We start from the raw sequence: 17,983 nt of genomic DNA, 5'->3' as shown, positions 1-17,983 counted from the left end.
ACCCGGGACTCTGGCAGAGACAGCTTGAGGGAGACCGGCCTCCCGGATCCATACGACACGTGACAGCTCAGATTTTAATCAATTTTCAACCCTCGACACGAAAATCATCTTGATTTATGAAATCCCACAAGTCAGGTCTTTTCCAGGCAGCCCGGCGTCGCGAGCAGGGGCGTCCTCCCAGGCGGCTCCGCCCGGTGCGAGGCGGCCTTCACTCCGGCCCGCACCCTCCTGGGTGCCCGCCTGGCCCCTGGGGACTGATCTCCAGACGCAGCCACGCAGCCCAGGCCACACTCACACCCGGCATGTGTGCAAGGACGCTGCTTCGGGCTCTTCCCTTCCGTCTGCGACCTTGTGTGTGTATGTGGGGGGCGGTGGTGGCCCTGAGACAGACCCCAACCTCAGGGGTCACTGCCCAGTAGCTGAAAGATCTCCAGTTGGGGGAAAATCATTGTCTCCAACCCCACGGACACGGACAAATGAGTTTATTCAGGGCTGTCGATGAAGATCTCTAGAAAACATTAGCCTCTATCGCTTTCAAACCGTATAATTACACGCGATCTGCGATCGTGGGTCACCAGTGCCAGACCCTCAGCTAATTATTTAAATGTGCAGTTGGAACCAAAGTTTAGAAGCCTCACGTCACCGTATACCCAAATCCGCCAGACAGATAAAATAACAGGGACACGGTGAGTTATTTTATTGCTCTGGGATGGTGAGTCCTTTCCAAGCACCACAAAAGGGAAGACTCATCTATTTGACCACATAAAAACGTAAAACATCTGAATGGTTAAAGTTACCATAAACCAAAATTAGAAGCAAATGGCAAACCAGGAGAAAGTGTTTCAATATATGTCACAAATGGTTAGTAATGATCTTATAAAGCAATACATTTAAAAAAAATTTTTTTAAATGTTTCTTTTGGAGAGAGAGAGAGAGAGAGAGAGCGTGAGCAGGGGAGGAGCAGAGAGAGAGGGAGACACAGACTCCGAAGCAGGCTCCAGGCTCTGAGCCATCAGACCAGAGCCAGACGAGGGACTTCACGAACTGCGAGATCATGACCTGAGTGGAAGTCAGACGCCTAACCGACTGAGCCACCCAGGCGCCCTTAAAGCACTACATTTTTAAAGGACAAGTGCACCCACAAGAAATGGGCAAAAGACTTGAACAGGCATTTCACAAACTGCACTGCGGCCAGTTGAGCTCATGACCAATGCTTCACTTCGCTGGAGTCAGAGAAATGCCACAAAATCATCGATGGCGTTCAATTTATCTTCTGGCAAACAATGTTTTAAGTCATAAAACCAATTCTGGCCAAAGAACAGAGAAAAGACCCCTTACGCCCTGCGGCACGGAGGCTGGGGTGGGGGCAAGGCAACGGGGCACATTTAGATACAATGAACCGAAATCCTAATAAAATTCATAGAAATATGTCCGTAAAAAATGCATTCCCTCGGGAAGATTTGCATCCAGCACCGTCGCTCCACATAGCACCTGAAGCTGGAAACGGTCTCCGAGGATAAGCAGGTTGTGGGAGAATCGTACGCAGCCACTGAAATGCTGTAAAAGAATGCTCACTGACGAAGCATGTAACCCCGAGCACGGCCGAGTGGGGTGAAGAGAGTTCCAGAAACAGTGGGCAGATGCGCACGCAGTTCTGTAAGAGTCGGACAGGCGGGCGGCCAAGGGCTCAGGGCTGTCCCCACCCGTGCCCGGGGTGAGCTGCGGGCCTTCCTAAACTTACTCGCGGCAAATCAGAAGAAATTACAAGACAGGCCGGTCAGTGTCCTGCTGATGACTCCTCTATCTGTTCCCACTGACTTTGTTCTATAAATCACTTCCAACGGAGTTATTCAGGATCGTAGTGCAAGGAGGCACGCACCCGAACGGGGCTGCAAACACAGGGAAGACGGGCATCCGCTTAGCAAGCGGGTTATTGTCATAACAGAGGAGGAAAGAGCCGGGGCGCGGCGGGACAACCATTACCATAGTCCCCTTGCAATTAAAACCGGTTTTTTACAAGGCAATGTGAGTGATGGAGAGGTAAATGATGGGAACGAAGACTGTTCACCTCAGCACCAGCGCCCAGCGGGTGGGATTCAGGCTCCCCGCTCATTAGCGATGGACTCAGGGCGAGCCACCCGACTTCTCACTTTATCCTCATCTGTGACACCACAGAAGTGATCGTGTCTGCCCCCTCGATGCACCTCACAGAGTTGGGATCCGCTTTGGAAGGACTTGATAAACACCCATGCTACGGCTAACCTGGGTATTGCTGCTGTATTTATTCGAGAAGAACACAGCCTCTTTCCAAGGGAACGTTGCTTGGCACGGATCACACAGATCCAGGCGAGGCACGTGCGTATCCTGGAGCCACAACGCTGGGGCACCCGCTTCCATCGGAAGTGCACACGCGGAGTGTGGCCGCTCCCGCAGGCATGGCGGTGCCGTTCAAAACAGCCCCAAAGTGGTAGGAGCCCAAGTGCCCGCGAACAACTCAATGGGTAAACTGTGCGTGTTTGGACAATGGCCTACAGCAAAGCGAATGAACGAGCGGGGCCCCTCCCTCTGGGCGGCAGGCGTGTGCATCACATGCCTGGAGAGAGCCCGGCGCTGGGGGGACCCGGCTGAGCGTTTGCCTCCCCTTCTACTCTTTCTCAAACTGTCAGAAAGGTAGCGTTTATATGTAGAGAAGACCCCTAGCCATGCCCAAGTTGCACGCACAGCCTGTGAGAGCCAGCAGAGGGGGGTCCGGCCCCGGGAGGGGAGGGAAGGTGCCAGAAAAAGGGCCCGCAGGCCCCACGGGGCCCTGGGCCAGACCTCGATGCCGCGCCTCCCCGAGCCAGGATGGCAGCTCCGCAGGGCCGGGTGGTGGCAAGCCCTCGGAAAGGCCCGACTGGGCACCGGGAAGGGTGACGGCAGCCATTGTCCACACCCGTCCGGCCGCTGCGTCGAGACGCACACCTTCGAGACGGTGATGAAAACAGCAGCACGGCCCAGGCTTTCTTTTTGAAAAATGTTGGGTTGGGTTTGGTTTTTAAGGCAAGACTGAGGCATTTGTGCTGCCTTTGCTGTAGGGACTGTGGGGTCCGGGAGTGTCTGCGCCTGGGGTGGGTGGGGTCAGCTGGAGCACCTGCCTTTCCCCCTGCTTTGCTGTGTGTTCTCCCCAGAGAAGGGCGGGCGCTGGATTCCAGAAGGGCCCGCCCCGCCTCCTGCGCGCAGCGATCCTGCGGTGTGGGCGGTGGAAGCCACGCGTAGGGAAACACCGGTGACCGAAACCCCCGCAGCGTGCAGCCAGGCTGCCGTCCCCCGGGGTCCCTGCCCGCGATCCGGGAGGGAGGCGCGGGGAAAGCCAGCTGCCTGGAATCCGCGGCGTGGAGAGGCTGCCGGTGCCTCCCCGGGGGCGTCCCCAGGCTCGCCGGCCTCCAGGGGGCAGAGGAGGGCGCGGCGCCTCGGGGCACCCGGGACGCCGGAACTTTCCAGGGGCTCCTCGGCCCCGCTGGACGCCCGTCCCGTTGCAGCCCGCGGTCTCGGAGCCCGTTTCCGGACCGCGGGCGCGGCCCCTCGGTTTCCTCGCCCGCCCCCCGGCCACCCGGGGCCGCACGCGAACGCGGCACAGGCCGGAGTCTGGCGGCTCGGCCCCCCGCGAAGCCCGGGGAGTTTCCCAGGAAGGATTTACGGCTCCTCAAACGTTTCCACTCCAGCTCCGGGTCACAGTCACGGTGGTTTCACTGTGACCCTGCGTCACCTGCCGTTTCCTGAGCGCGGAGGCCTGGGCTGAGTCATGCGGGGTCACGGTGCGCCCGGAAGTGGCTTTGATGGGAGGGTGAGGAAGCCGAGCCGGGACCTTCCCCGAGGGGGCGGGAGCCGCACCCCCTCTCCCCTCCCCCCCCCCCAAGCAGGGCTGCGAGCCCAGCAGGGGGATGGCCTCCTGCCCAAGCCCCACGCAGGCACTGGCCTCCCGCTCGGTGGGCTGGGGAGGGGGGGGGCCTGGGGCGGCACAGGTGGGGTCGGCTGGCACGAGGTGCCCCGTTCGCGTGCGGCTCCGGGTGGCCGGGGGCGGGTGGGGAGACTGAGGCGCGGTGCCCGCGGTCCCCGGCTCGGAACGGGCTCCGAGCCCACAGGCTGCAACAGGACGCGGAGGGCAGCGGGGCCGCTGGAAGGTTCTGGTGCCAGACCTGGTGCCCGCGTCCCGGGCGCGCTGAGGCCCAGGCCACTGCACGCGGCTGGTCCCCGCTGCGCCAGCCTTGCTGTTTGCAGTTGTCTTCGGGGTTTGGAGGAAAGGCCTCCAGCCCCTGCGGCGACGGTGGCCGGACTCCCGCTCGGGCGCGGGGACCGAGCCCTGCTCACCCCCCCGCCGCCCCCGGGGGTCGCACTCCGGCACCCACGCGCCCGCTCTCCAGAGAACGCACTCTCTCCGCGGTCCCACTAGGTGGCGCCGCAAAACCGCCGGGGTTTGCTTCGGTGTTTTACACTTTGCGCACCCGGAATGAAACAGTCCAATAAAAATATAATGGAGCCACGTGGGTGATTTTACAAGAAATGGGCGAAGTTAACTGTAATAATACGTTTTATTTACCTGGGCTGAGCAGGATCTGTCTTAAGGGAAAAGAGAAAGAATATCTTATTTAATCCAATAGAGCCCAAACTTACCACTTACACATGTGATCAATATAAGGAATTATTGGTGGGATACTTTCCTTTTTTTCTATAAGTCCTCAAAGTCCAGTGTCTTTGTTACACTTACCGCACTTTTCAATTCACTCGCTAAACTTGTTATCAGATATGATTGATTGTACTTACATTTCATAAGATTTATAGTCCAAAAGGGACATTCATTTACCTAAGTTGTTCCAAACATACATAAAAGTTTTCAGTAACTGAACTGTCATTAAAACCTAAAAAAAATTTTTTTATTAATGTTTATTCACTTCTGAGAGAGAGGCAGAGACAGAGCAAGAGCAGGGGAGGTTCAGAGAGAGAGGACCCAGAATCCAAACCAGGCTCCAGGCTCCGAGCTGTCAGCACAGAGCCTGACGCGGGGCTCGAGCCCCCGAACCGTGAGATCATGACCTGAGCCAATGTCGATGCTTAACCAACTGAGCCCCCCAGGCACCCCCTGTCATTAAAATTTTTAAATCTGACCTAATTAAAGTCAGATTAAAGCACTCTGTGGTTGCCGAATGGGACTGGGGTTTCAAAACCCATGTTGCCAGCCCCCCGCCTGCAGGCAGCCCACCTGGGTTAACGGCCATAAGGTGACACTCGGCGTTCTGAGGGATGAGCAAGGACTCCAAGGCCGCGTGAGCTGGCGCACCAGACCGACCCGGCCACTCTCGGAGACCCACTCTGATGGGGAGCGGAGGACGCGACAAGTCCTCCAGCGAGGGCCCCAGGAGCCCAGAGCTCGACTCTTCTCTATTCACCGTGCTTCTGTGGAGACTCCATGCCCCCCACCCCAGGCCTCTGCCCCCAGGAGCCGGAACAGACAAGGACCCGGATTCTCTCCTGGAGCCTCCGGAAGGAGTTCCGTCCTGTGGACACCTGCAGCCCGGTGAGGCCGGTTGGACTTCGGCCCTGGGACCGTGTGTCGTTTTCAGCCCTGGGCTCGCAGTGATTTGTCACAGCAGCAACAGGAGGCTCATGTGGCCTTTGAGGGAAGCAGTGTGGGTGCTGAGCATGGGGAGGTTCCCGGGAGCGTGGAGGGTTTGAAGCAGGAAGAGATACAGTCTAAGTCTGTGTTTCTTAACTGTGAGCACCTGCTGGGAGGGTGGCCCCAGGACCCTTGCGGACGGCTCACGCGGCCCCTGCCTCTGGTGGCACAGCCTCCTTTGCTCTCCCTGCAGCGCGGCTGTGTCCCCATCTTACAGATGGGCAAACTGAGGCCTGCCTGAGTACTGGCCCTCCCGTTGGGTGCTGGACGGCAGAGCAGCTCAGACGGGTGGATGTCACCCTGCAGGCATCCTCAGGTGCCACATGTGCCTCTGTCAGCCGGCTTTCTCTTTCAGTATCAAACTTGGCCTCGAGGCCCCTTGCTCGGGGGCCCCCGTCAGGTTGCTGGGGTTGTCCACAGCTCCGCTCATCAGGTTCGCGTGCTGCGTCCAGGGCTGAGCTGTGCATAACTCCTCAGTGGCTTCTCCTCAGGAGCGTTCGGGAGCCTTCCCCGGAACTGTGCGCCATGCGACACCCACGTGGGTGCGACAAACACGCGGGCCAGCGGCAGAGAGACAGAGGGGGGGAGGCGGGTGTCCAGATCAGTGGTTCCTACAGAAGCGAACGACCTGTGCCGGGCGGCGAGCTCAGTCAGTGCTGGGCCTGCCCCTCCCGGAACCCGCAGCCTCTCTGGGCTGCTCGGCAGCTGTATTTTCTGTTCTAATGGTTCAACTCGTATTTAACCTGCTATCGGTATTTACCTGACTCTCAGGTGCGTTGAACACGAAGTTTGCCTAGGGAGGGCTGGGGCAGGGATGTGCCTCCTGGCCGTGTTTTAGTCACTTCAGGCCGTCACTGGGGGTTCCCGTGCTTTCTGGAAGGAGTCCGCTTAGAGTCTCCACCTCTCACAAAGGACCGAGTTTCTCTTGAACAGACTGGCTTGGGTCCACGAGCGCAGTCTGGGACACAGCCTTCCCGGCTGCCCCAGAATCAGGAAATTGGTTCTAATAAAGGCTACCGGGTGGGGCTCCTGGCTGGCTCAGTCGGTGGAGCATGCCACTTTTGATATCGAGGTCGTGAGTTCAAGCCCCACGCTGGGCATTGAGCCTGCTTAAATTAAAGGAAAAAAAATTATAAAGGTTGCCAGGAGTCAGTATTTCTCCTCGCAGGCTGGGACCAACCTGGGAAATTCCTCTGTCAGCCTCCCCAGGGCAGAAACTTCCCTTGCTTCCTGGCCTGGTAATTTTCCAGAGCTGCAACTTTCCTGTCAAGGGGCAGGAAGGACATTCAGCTGCTGACAACCCAGCCAGAAGTCGCAACTGCCCAGAGTGGGATCCGGGACGTGACTCAGCAGCATAAGGGAAGCCGGCAGAGCAGGGGCAGAGGCAGCTCTTGATGGGAGGCGGGGGCCGCCGGCTGTGGGGGCGGGGTGCCGTCCCAGGACGCATCCAGAGCCATGGCAGATGGGGCGCTGGGAGGTCTGGCTGTCCCTCCCTCCCCTCCCCCGCCACCTTCAGACCACGTGCATCTCTGGCCACACGTGAGCATCACTTCCCAGGTACAGAACATTCCAGGGGGCAGGCCCAGGTGGCCGAGGACTCAGGACCCTGGCCGCAGGCGGGAGAGAGGCCAGCAAGACGTGGCTCCTTCCCAGCTCCCACTGGCGGGAGAGTGCAAGGAAACGGGTATCAGATGCCGCCACCCTTCTCAGCCCCGAGGTCTCAGGACTCCCACCCACCGCGGGCAGGCGGCAGGGGCTCCGTGGCCGAGCTCTGCCCCCGTTCCCCCAGAATGAACCTCGAACCGGACCCAAACCACGCCGCACCAAGCGAGGGGCCCTCCTCCAGCTTCAGGCACAAGGCAGGAGGTCACCTCCGCCCGTCAGGGGCCCACGTGGAGAGCGACAGGATGTGGCAGTCTGCAGTTTGGACGGGAGACCTCAGGACTCGTGTGCGGCTCCCCAGCTCCTCCTCCCCTGCCCTGGCTGCACGGCACCCAGAGGGGCTCCCGGGGCCGAAGCCCGGGCCCGGGGACCTGTTCGTGCGGGCCCGTGCCGACCGCCCCCCTCAGAAGCGGATGCTGCCCCTACGCGCCCCTGAGCGAGCCTCGTCTTCTACAAAACCTCCCGGCAACTCTGCATTTGGATATTTTTAAGGGCAGTTCTTTATTATTATCCAAGTGTGTGACTATCAAAAAAGGGAAACGCCGTCCACACCACACTCCTTCCGGTTTCTCCAGAAAGAGCGGACTGTGCCGCAGCCGGTGCCCCCAAGGGCATGGCGAGCCCCCCACCCCCACCCCCACCCCGCCTGCCGGGACAGGTCAGACTCTGGCCCCACAGCCCCTCGTCCCTGCGTCCCTCCCAGCCACCGAGAGTGACACAGCATTGCACGGGGCACACACGGGCCAGCAGTTTGGAGTCACCCACGTAGACGCCCCAGCTCTTACTTCCTCCCCAGAAACGAGGTCAAAGAACGCTTCATGCAAATCCCCACCTTATGAGCTCAGTTTTCGTCATGAACCGTCCTCCCATTTCCAGGTAACCGCCGTGGTGCAGAACAGAAACACAGAGCGGGTGCGTTAGCCGCGCACAGCATGGTCCACGTGCGGAGCGCAGCCAGGCCACCGTCTGGGCCCAGCGAGGGACGGCGGGCCGGTCACTGTCTGGGCCCAGTGAGCATTCTCTGCTCCACCGGGCACGACGGAATCCTGCGGTTCTGAGTCTCTGGTTTAGAGCTTAATGGGGCTTCACGTTGCCCTAAACGAGGACGGAACAACACACGGTCCTGGGCGGGCCACCTTCCCGCCCACCCAGCCGCAGCGCCCAGGACGAAAGCTGAAAGCTGCCGGAATGCACTTCCTCGTGGGGCTGGTCCTGCCGAGGGTGTGGTCGGGACGGGGAGCGGTGCCGAGGGAGGAGGAGGCCGGCCACCCTGCCGTCCCCAGGCATGCGTGCGGCCAAGGGCCACCCGGGCTCGAGACACATGATCGTGAGGTGGATGTCAGAAGAGACTAGAAAGGCAGGTCCCTCCGCTCTCCGTGTCCCAGACACCCGTCCTTCCCAGTCTCCTCCCTGCAAACCCCACACAGAGGGCCCTGGCCTTGGTCTGAGATAAATACCACGTAAGTGTCGCAGACAATGGGAGGGCATCCCATTTTCGCCCTCCAGCCTGACTGTTCTCAAAACCCAGAGCTGTAGGCCCAGCTGCTGACCCACCATCACCACCATCACCGTCATCTCCACTCTCACCATCACCATCATCATTTTCCTAGTTTGCCTAGAAAGGGAGGGAGCCTCTCCCTACATGGGGGACCCAGGAGGCAGAGACAGTGTTTCTGTCACTATGAGTGAGACCTGGACACAAGGAAATTAACATCTCCCGGGCCATGTAGAGACACAGTTAACGAAGGTTGTAAGTTAAATACTTATTCACATTCTTGGGTTTTTTCCACCTCCCTGATCCAAGGGAACTGGCTGCGAGTTAAGCAGGCCTGGCCGCCCCAACCTCACTCAGCCAACTGTGAAGCCTGCCATCTGGAACCCCACCCCGTGCAACCGCCCCACGTCGGCCCCTTTAAGCCCGAATACCCCACTGTATGGACACACACAGCTTGTTCGCCTGCTCCTCCGTTGACGGACATTCGGGCCGCTTCCACCTGTCGGCTGTTGCGAATAAGGCTGCTGTGAACGTGGGTGCGCACAGATCCCCCCGAGTCCCTGCTTTCGGGGGGATACGCCGAGAGGTGGGGTCGCCGGCTCGCACGGCAATGCCGTTCCGAATTTTCCGAGGAACCGCTGCGCCATTTTCCCCGGCAGCTACACCGCGTCCCATCCTCACCAACGGTGCTTGGCCCGTGTGTTTTTCAGAAGCCCCCGGAAGGAGAGGAGCGGTGGGCGTGCCCCTGAGAGATGCCGCCACATGGCCTGAGAAACCACGTCTGGGCCAAGGCAGCCCAGAGGCAGCTCTGGCCCCTGCGGGCGCCAGGCTCCGCGTCACCTGCCGACATGGAGAGAGCATCCCACACGCGCCGAGCCCAGGCGTAAACCGGGAGTCCACCGCGGTGGGGGAGGGGCTTCCGGCCAGGGGCTGACTTCGGGCCCACGGGGAGCAGCGGGGAGAAGGGGGCTCGCCCGCCGAGAGCCGGGCCCGGGGCGCCTGGTGGGCGGGCACCTGCGCCTCCGCCGTCTCCGCACGAAAGCTGTGGCTCCCGGCACATCAGCCGATTTCCTACCTGAAGGCGCGCTCTGTGCCAAGGGGGTTCGCTTGCCCACCTGGGGTGGCCCCTCTCCCGGGACTGGGGCCTCTACCCAACCAGAAGCTGCCGGGCCCCCCCCCGTGGAGCGTGGGGTAGAGTGGGCACCTTCTCTGGGGGTCCTCGGCCTGGGGTCCGGGGAGGAGGGAGCACCCTCCTGAGGGTGCGGATGGGGACAGAGGGCGGCCCGTGTCGGAGCGGAGATGGCAGGACCGTGTTGGAGGCTGTGCTCATAGATGAGGAGGACAGCCTAGGACACGAAGGTGGGGTGGGAGGGGCAGAGCCCGGGTGACCTGGGTGAGGAGCCAGGTGGAGGGAGGGAGAGAGGAGGGAGGAGGGAGAGAGGAGGGAGGAGGGAGAGAGGAGGGAGGAGGGAGAGAGGAGGGAGAAGGGAGGGAGGAGGGAGGAGGGAGGGAGGAGGGAGGAGGGAGAGAGGAGGGGGAGGAGGGGGAGGGGGAGGGGTGGAGGAGACAGGAGGGAGGGGGAGGGAGAAGGGAGGGGGGAGGGTTTGAGGAGGGGGCCAGGAAGAGGGAGCCGGCCCCCCGCCCGCGTGGGCGGCGTCTTGCCCGAGGACCGTGGCTGGCCTGGCTCTGGACGGAGACGCGTGGGAGGTGACTGAGGTGGTAATTGCCCTATGCGGGAGGCCACCCAGGGAGCTGGCGCCAAGGTGGAGGACGGAGCCCATCCTCAGGAGCACGGCGTCCTGGGCCCCGGCCGTTCACCGAGTTCCCTTCCCCCGGCTGCTCCCAGGGGGCCACACTGGGGACATCTGGCCTCTGCGGTGCCTGGGCCCTCGTGTGTTTCTTAAGACAAGGGAACATGAGCTCCACGGACCCAGCCGGGGCATCCAGGAGAAGTCACGCTGCCCCCCTCCCTCTGCCTGCGGCCCCAGTGCTGACAGCGGTCACCCTTCCCCACCTTCCGCTAAAACAGGTGCGCGCTGGAGGGAGGACCCACCGCACACGGGCGTAGTGCGGACCCGCCTCCGGCGACACCAGCCTGGCTCCCGCGTGGTGGCTGCAGGGGGAGGTCCCCGGCATCTCTGGGTGCGGGTTCCGTGCCTTCCAGGCCCCAGCAAGGAGGCTCTGCCGGGCTGTTCCCCGAAGGCCGTGGCGGGGACCCACCACCCGTGCCGACGTCCCCCGGGCCACATGTCCACACAGGCACGTGGCCATCGGCAGGAGGACGGTGCCGACACCGGTCAGGGGACGTGTCCGCGTGGACGCGGTGTTGAGGAGAGGCCGCCTCTGGAGCTGTACCTCACCCACCACGTCGCTGGCCGAGGCCAAGAGAAAACAAGAAAAATAGGGAAGACCAGCCACTGTGCTCTCGTCCCAGGGCCGGGAGCAAGCTTCTGTCCTTTAAACGTTCCCCGTGACACTGTCGCAACGTCGCTTTGGCAATAAATAAATTCCTGAGACAAAGGAGGAGGCAGAGAGATAGACACAAATGAGACAGAGACACAGGGACAGAGATGGAGAGACACAGAGAGACAGTGACAGAGACGGAGACGGAGAGACGCATAGATGGAGACAGAGGCAGAGACAGAAAGACAGAGACACAGAGAGAGACAGTGACACAGAGATGGAGAGATAGACAGAGACACAGAGATGGAGACAGAGAGACAGAGACGCAGAGACAGAGACGCAGAGACAGAGATGCAGAGACAGAGAGACAGAGAGGCAGAGACAGAGGTGGAGCGCGAGTCATGGAGGGTGGGGAGAAGAAAGCCTGGCAGGGGGGAAGGGAGGCAAGACCCGGGTGGGATAAATGGGGCCGAACGGAGGGTGTGGGACGTCCTGGCCGAGGGCTCTGGGGTCTCCGGGAGCCCTGGAGGTGGGGCCCTGGGGAGGGGCACGGATGTGACCGTGAACAAGGTGGGGACAAGGTGGCTGAAACGCCGAGGTGTGCAGGGGGCTGTCTGCACTGGAGCCCAGCACGGCCCCCGGAACGACGGCAGGGAGGCTGGCGTTTTCCGAATACACGATGATCCACCGGGGGGCTGGCAGGGACAGTGGCAAGCAGCGGTGACGGGAGACTGGAGAACCCAAACGGTCTGGACAGGTCCCTGGGCAAGACGAGGACACCGGGAGGGAGCCAGTCGAGGCCCAAGGAGGAGGCCCTGGGCCATGCCTGTGGTCGGGGGTCAGCCGGAGAGACCCACACGGACCCCTCCCAGGGGGGACACGGGGGAGGCCAGCCATGGGTCTTGGAAGGCAGAGCTCAGAGGACGCCGGCTGCGGGCACAGGTTTGGGGCCTGGGCCACGGCGAGCCTGCCTCACGAGTGAGGGGACAGAGGGAGCAGAGAAGGACGTCAGGCGTGTAAGGCCTTGGAGGGCAGGGGGGATGCGTTCCCAGGAGGGGCAGTGATCAGCGAGGGGGGAGAAGTGAGGAGTGGGCGCTGAGGTCGTCTTAGGAGGCGGGGGCGGGGTCTGCACGGGAGGATGTGGGGCCGGGTTCGGAGGTGACCTCAGCGGGTCCCCCGGCCCAGCCAGGAGCCTGTGGGAGGGTTTTCAGGAAGCATTTCTGGGAAGCCTCAGGTGTAACTGCAGGGAGGGGTCCCGCAGGCCTGGAGGCAGGAGGGGGAGGCACCACCAGGAGAGGGCGGGGGTGAGGGAGGCAGGGGGCCTCGGAGGGCCTTGCCGAGCCACCCACTTCCTGTGACGGGGCAAGCCATCTGGGATCCGGAAATTAAGCCAGCTCTCCAAATCCCCTCTGGGTCTCCATGTTCCTGAGGTTGATAGAACATTCAGGCTTCTGGGCGAGTGGGAGAATCGCATTTCAACCCCGGGATGGGGAAGGTGCCCACCAGTCCTGCAAGATGCTGGCCACAGGCCACCGAACCGTGGAGACTTTGGGAAAGATCTCACCACTGAGCAGGCTCGGGTGTTGGGAGAACTCACCTGAGCTCACCCAGCCCCCTGGTCCCCCGTCCCGGGGCAGGGTGGGTCGGCAAGCTGTCGGGGTCCTGGTGGCCACCAGGGCTCCGGAGAAGGAAGCTGGGGGACCAGAGGGCTCGCTCCTGGCCTCCCCCCAGTGGTCCTTCCAGGGGCCTCTGCGGGCAGCTCTCTGCTCACAGCCGGGGAGCCTGGAGAGGGCCTGGTCCCTTGGCCCCCCAAGCCAGGCTCTGCAGGGACATACCCCCCTCAGGCGAAGTCCCAAAGTCTCAGTCCTCCCACGAGGGCCTCCCTGGGCCCCAGGACCCCCCTCAGGGCGGTCTCCCCCTGCAGTGACGGCTCCACCTGACTCGTGCCCGGCAGGCTCCAGACTCAGCATCCTGTCTCCTTGCAAATCTCGGCCCCTCCTCTGTGACTACAGCCGTCTGTCCTTCCCGCACCAGGCCCACCCGATGCCAGTGCACAGTGCCCGAGGTCAGCTGCCTGCGGACAGCCTGGCTCTCCCGCTGCACCTGCCAGCTTTGCCCTCCCCCGCCGCCCCAGAGCCGTTTCACACTGGCCGGTAGGCCTCCCGACGTGGCCTCTCCCTCCTAGCAGCCCCCCAGCACTTACTGAGAACTGCCGCGCAGCTGGTCTCCACCTTGTTGCTGTCCCATCACTAAGCTAGAAGCCCCTGGAGGTCTGTTTCTCAGTTGGGAATTTGTCCCTTATTTCCAGGACAGGGGTTGGTGGGGGGGAGGTCTGGCAGCTGACTCCGGGGAAGGGGGCTCTCAGGCCCTGCAGCTTGTCTGCTGGGAAGGAGCCATGTTGTCCTGGATGGAGGTTGAGAAGGTCAGGGGAGGGGAGGAAGGTGGCTCAGCCAGACTCAGTGAACAGAACCACCGGGCTTGAAGGGGTCAGCCCAGGTAGCAGTTCTGGGACCATGACGAAGCCATGCCAAGCAGAGGGGACCCTGGGGCCGGCACTAGGCTGTGGATGTCCAGGATGCCTCCCACAGCTGGGGAAACTGAGGCAGCCCCCTTGCGATCATGTCTCATGAACATGTGTCCCCCCTTCCTCACACCATCAGTGCCTCACTGGCAGCCTGAGTGTCGATGCTGGATGGCCAGATTTCTGGAAGGTTCTGCAGGGAGCATGCAGCCTGGCAGGTACCAGGGTGAGGCCTGCACCCACGAACAAAGACCTACAGAGCCCGGAGATCTGGCTTCCAGGAGTGCGGAGAGAGACGTGGTCCTTGAGGACCTGGAGGAGGTGAGATAGAGGTGTCCACAGTCAGCGAGGAAGGAAACTTCCAGGAACAAGAACGCTGCAAGTGTAAGGCACGGAGACGGGACGACCCATGAGGTGTTTGTGGTGCAGGAGGGTCCTGGCTGGAGTGAGAGGGCAGGCGGCAGGTCGGCCTGGGCTGTGGGGTGTGAGCTGTGGCCCAGGCGGGCGGGAGACAGGACAAGGACACTGGACAAGGGAGGGCTGGGGCCGGAAGGGCACGGGGCAGACCACCCAGCCCCACGGAGAAGCAGAGGCCCCGGCCCCCTGCATCCTGTGTCATCCCTTCCTGTGGCCGTAGGGGCAGAGATGCCCCGGGCAGTGCCTCGGTGGCGGGAAAGGTCCCGCCCACTCCATTTGCTGAGGTTTCCAACAAAATCAAACATGAAGAAGTGCCCAAGCAGGCGTACAAATAATTGTTGATAATTTGAATGTTTGCTTTAAGCGTTTCCGACACAAAAACACCCTCGCTGCAATACCGTCTTCCTAGTCAGGCCAATTAACAGGATTCACAAATGACGCGCGTTACCTGGGTGGGCACCACGGCGAGCGGGAAGGCTGGACTCCCCAAGGCCTCGTCGGGAGGCCCCGCGTGCGGATCGGTGAGGCTGAAATCACAACTCACCTACCATGAGGTCATTCTGGAATGTGAGGTCTCTGCCAAACAGACCTTCTGACCCCACCTCCACCCCAGTCCGACAGGGCAGGCCCTGGGCAGGCCTGGGCAGTTCCAGAAGCCCTCCCGCTGGCAGACATTTGCCTCTGTGGAAGCGAACGGAGAAGGACCGCACAAGTGGATCCCAACGAAAGTCAAGTGATCCTTCCAGGGAAGCGCCGGGCGGCCGAGGCCCTGGGTCTCGACAAGGGCTGGACCCCACGGGTCGCGGGAGCCTGGCACCTGCCATCCGGCGGGTCCCGGAGTACCTGTGCCGTGGAGCTGCAGAGAGGGGCCTTCCCCCGTCTCTGCTGAGTCGGACTTTCCTGGAACTTTGGTGCCCTGGGTGTCCTCAAGTGACGTCCTCAGATCACACGGCCGTCTAGTCGGGCAGGAAAGCCCGGACTCCTTCTTTCTCCACCAGAAACTAAAGTGTCACAGCAGCTTCTCTGAGCAGTGACCTGTTCAGTTAGGAGCGGCTCCTAAAAAGAACACGACGCCCCATCTGCTGCCTGTGGAGCGTCAGGGGCACTTCTGGTGTGACCATCAACTTGTCTTGGGACGCGGGGAATGCTTCTCCCTCTCTCTTTGCTTCTGATCGTACGAGGAGATGTGAGATGTGCGCAAATCCAGCGGGCGAACACGGAGAGAGGGTGTGCCGGTCGGCAGGAGCTTACACATCTCGGTTTCCTGGGGTGCCTCCGGAGGTGACACGAGACGGTGGTGATCGACTGTAAAAATGTAACATGTCTGTTGCGAGTCTCCTAGAGAGGCTCTGACAGGCGGTGGCACGGCCTCCATGGGACCACAGGGGGGCCGGTGCAACTTGGGTACTTTTTTTCTTTTCCTTCTAATTACTTCCTCTCCAGACAAACCTCCCTGCCACCCCCCCCCCCCCCCCCCCCCGGAATAGAACTGAGTTCAGAATGTTCCAGCGCACTTTATCAGGCTGGCTTATTCTCAAAGGCTGCTGTGCTCTGTGAGTGACCTCTCGAAGGCCTCGTCCCTGCTCTCCTAATCCGTCCCCCACACGCTGAAGGACAGGGGTGCCTTCTGGAGAGCAGACCGCCGCCCAGTCCCACGGCACCAGTGGCCCGGAGCGTGGGCCAGCACTTTCGGCCCCGTGACACCTGCCCCGAGGCACCTGGCTGCCCCCTTGGGCAGGCCACATAGGGCGTGGTCTCGGGCACACAGGTGCTCCCAGGGGCCTCCCGAGGTACCAAGGCACCGGCTTAACATTGGAGAACCAAAGGCCCGAGTTTTGCATTAATGTGCCTGAAACGTTCCCTCCTGATTTACCTTTCAAATTGCACCTGTGGATGAGTCCTGGAGGAGGGTCCCCGGTGAGGAGACTGTCCAATATGACCCTGGGTTTGGTGGGGCCCACGCGGAGGGCCAGGAGCCCAGGCTCCCCGGGGGGCCTCGGGGACAGTGTTTCCCTGGGGTGGGTGATGGAGACAGGGCCTGAACAAGCACGGGGACAACAGTGAGTCGCAGCGGGAGCCGGCTTCTCTCCCCTTCCTGTCCCACCCGCCGATCGTCCCACACGTCCCACGCGTCCCACGCGTCCAGGAGACGGGCTCCCCTCGTCAGTGACAGCCCTTCGGACACCTGTCTGACACCAGCCCTTTTTCAGGCAAGAGGGTCTGTGGCCGGAGCGCTCGGCAGACAGTAGCATCTGTCTAGAACGTAACCCCACTTTCCGTGTTCTCTTATCTGCGTCCGTGCTCTACGATAAAGATACGGATTGGCCTTTTTAAAAGGAAACTCACTCTTTCAGTGAAATACATGAGTCGTCCAAAGGAAGATCATGTGTCTGTAACAGTTTCAAGGCGTAGAATCCAAAATGAACCTGGAAACGGCGAGTCCCATGCTGCTTCTGCCATCTGAGGTGCGTTCACGGCATCACTCTCACAGCATCGGCCAGCCCTGTTCACACACTCCCAGGATGGGGAGCTCACGATCTACCAAAGGCATCTCCGGTCAGCTCCCAGCAGGCTCCGCACGGAGGCCGGGTCTGCAGACCAGCTCACCGTCCTTTCCTCGGGCGGGGATCTTGGCAGAGACCGTGCTCCCACTTTCTCCCAACAGCCTCCTCTTCCAGGCAGGCCAGCGAGGTTGCCTCACACTCTCAGAGAGACGGTCTCCAGCTGGGAGCACAGGTGCTGGGTTTTCCTCTTAAAGGGCAGTGCGGGCAGTGGAGGCTAATGCTCCCGGAGCAGCGAGACTTTGCCCCAGCTTGCAGGCGTGGGGACAAAGGCAAAACCGGGGACCCTGGGGGCGGCCCTCTGAAGGCAGAGCATTTCATAAATAACGAGCAAATGTGGACATGACCGTAAGGCCCAGCAACCACCCCCGCTCGGCTGCGGCTCTCCTCCCCTCCCCCTGCACACACAGGAAGACGCCAGCCTCCCTCCCTCCGGGGTGGTTGCACCCACCTCGAGCTCTGGGTGCGCCCCCTCACCGGCCTAAGGTCATGCTTTGGTCATTTCTCCCTTACCCCAACCTACCTCGGGATTTAAACACACACGGTTGACTTTTGTAGATTTCTGTTAAAATGCATTCATTTTGTGGCAACCAGAAAGCAAAAAGTCTTGTGGTCGTGATGTGCTGTTACTCTAGGAGTTTGGCAACCCCCAGGGCGCTTCCCTTTCATCCCGCTCAGGGTTTTCAGGGACCTTTGAGAAGCTGTTGTCATCCCTCCCCCCCCCCCCCCACCCCCGGACGGAGGCTCCCAGAGATTAAGCCTCGTGTTCAAGGTCAGGCCGAGGAAAGCTGGGGCAGGGATTCAGACGGAACCTCCTTTCCACGGGGATGTGTCTGGTGCCCGTCACCCCCCCCCCCCAAGGGCTGCCATCTAAGGAAGGGTCATTTTACCGAGAAGGCTGCAGGCAGGGAACGCTGGATTCGCCGGGCAAGGGTGCTGGCCTCACCATGCGCCGCCGGGGCGAGCCCCCGGAGCGGCACCCCCCCCAACTCCCTCGGCCCCCGGCGGTCTTTCCGAAGGGTTGGGCGGGAAACTTCACTTCCTCCACCACGGCCTCCACCACCGCCCGGGTCCCACACGCGCGGGTTCAGGTCTGAGTCACGCCCGGCCCGGGGACTTCACCGCTGGGCTCCAGGTTTCCGACCCGCGGCGGCGGAGGCCGGGCTGTCGCGGTTGGGGAGGGGTCGGTGAGCGGCCGGGGGCGACGGAGACCCGGGGGCCGGAGAGGCACGCCCCGCCCCGCCCCGCCGCTCCCCACCGCTGGGGGCGGGCCC

At 61.6% G+C, this 17,983-nt stretch overlaps 1 long non-coding RNA gene across 6 annotated transcripts; it reads right to left on the bottom strand.

The window, feature by feature from the left end:
- Nucleotides 1-11,544: 11,544 nt before the first annotated feature.
- LOC105260414 lies at nt 11,545-17,963 on the bottom strand. 6 transcript variants are annotated; one of them, XR_002154276.3, is made up of 5 exons: nt 16,495-17,540; nt 16,022-16,186; nt 14,597-15,453; nt 13,989-14,043; nt 11,545-13,613 (listed from the first exon to the last, which is right to left on the bottom strand). It is a non-coding gene; the product is annotated as an uncharacterized LOC105260414 (long non-coding RNA). The 6 variants fall into 6 exon arrangements; XR_890108.4 differs by having other exon boundaries at nt 11,545-14,043; nt 16,495-17,536; XR_890109.3 differs by lacking the exons at nt 11,545-13,613; nt 13,989-14,043 and adding an exon at nt 17,600-17,963 and having other exon boundaries at nt 14,475-15,453; nt 16,495-17,010.
- Nucleotides 17,964-17,983: the final 20 nt, after the last annotated feature.

Source organism: Felis catus, chromosome A3 (genome assembly GCF_018350175.1).
Source record: "Felis catus isolate Fca126 chromosome A3, F.catus_Fca126_mat1.0, whole genome shotgun sequence".
In the NCBI taxonomy this organism is placed as follows: domain Eukaryota; kingdom Metazoa; phylum Chordata; class Mammalia; order Carnivora; family Felidae; genus Felis; species Felis catus.
Note: the sequence above shows the minus strand (reverse complement) of the source record. Positions and strands in the feature narration are given on the sequence as shown.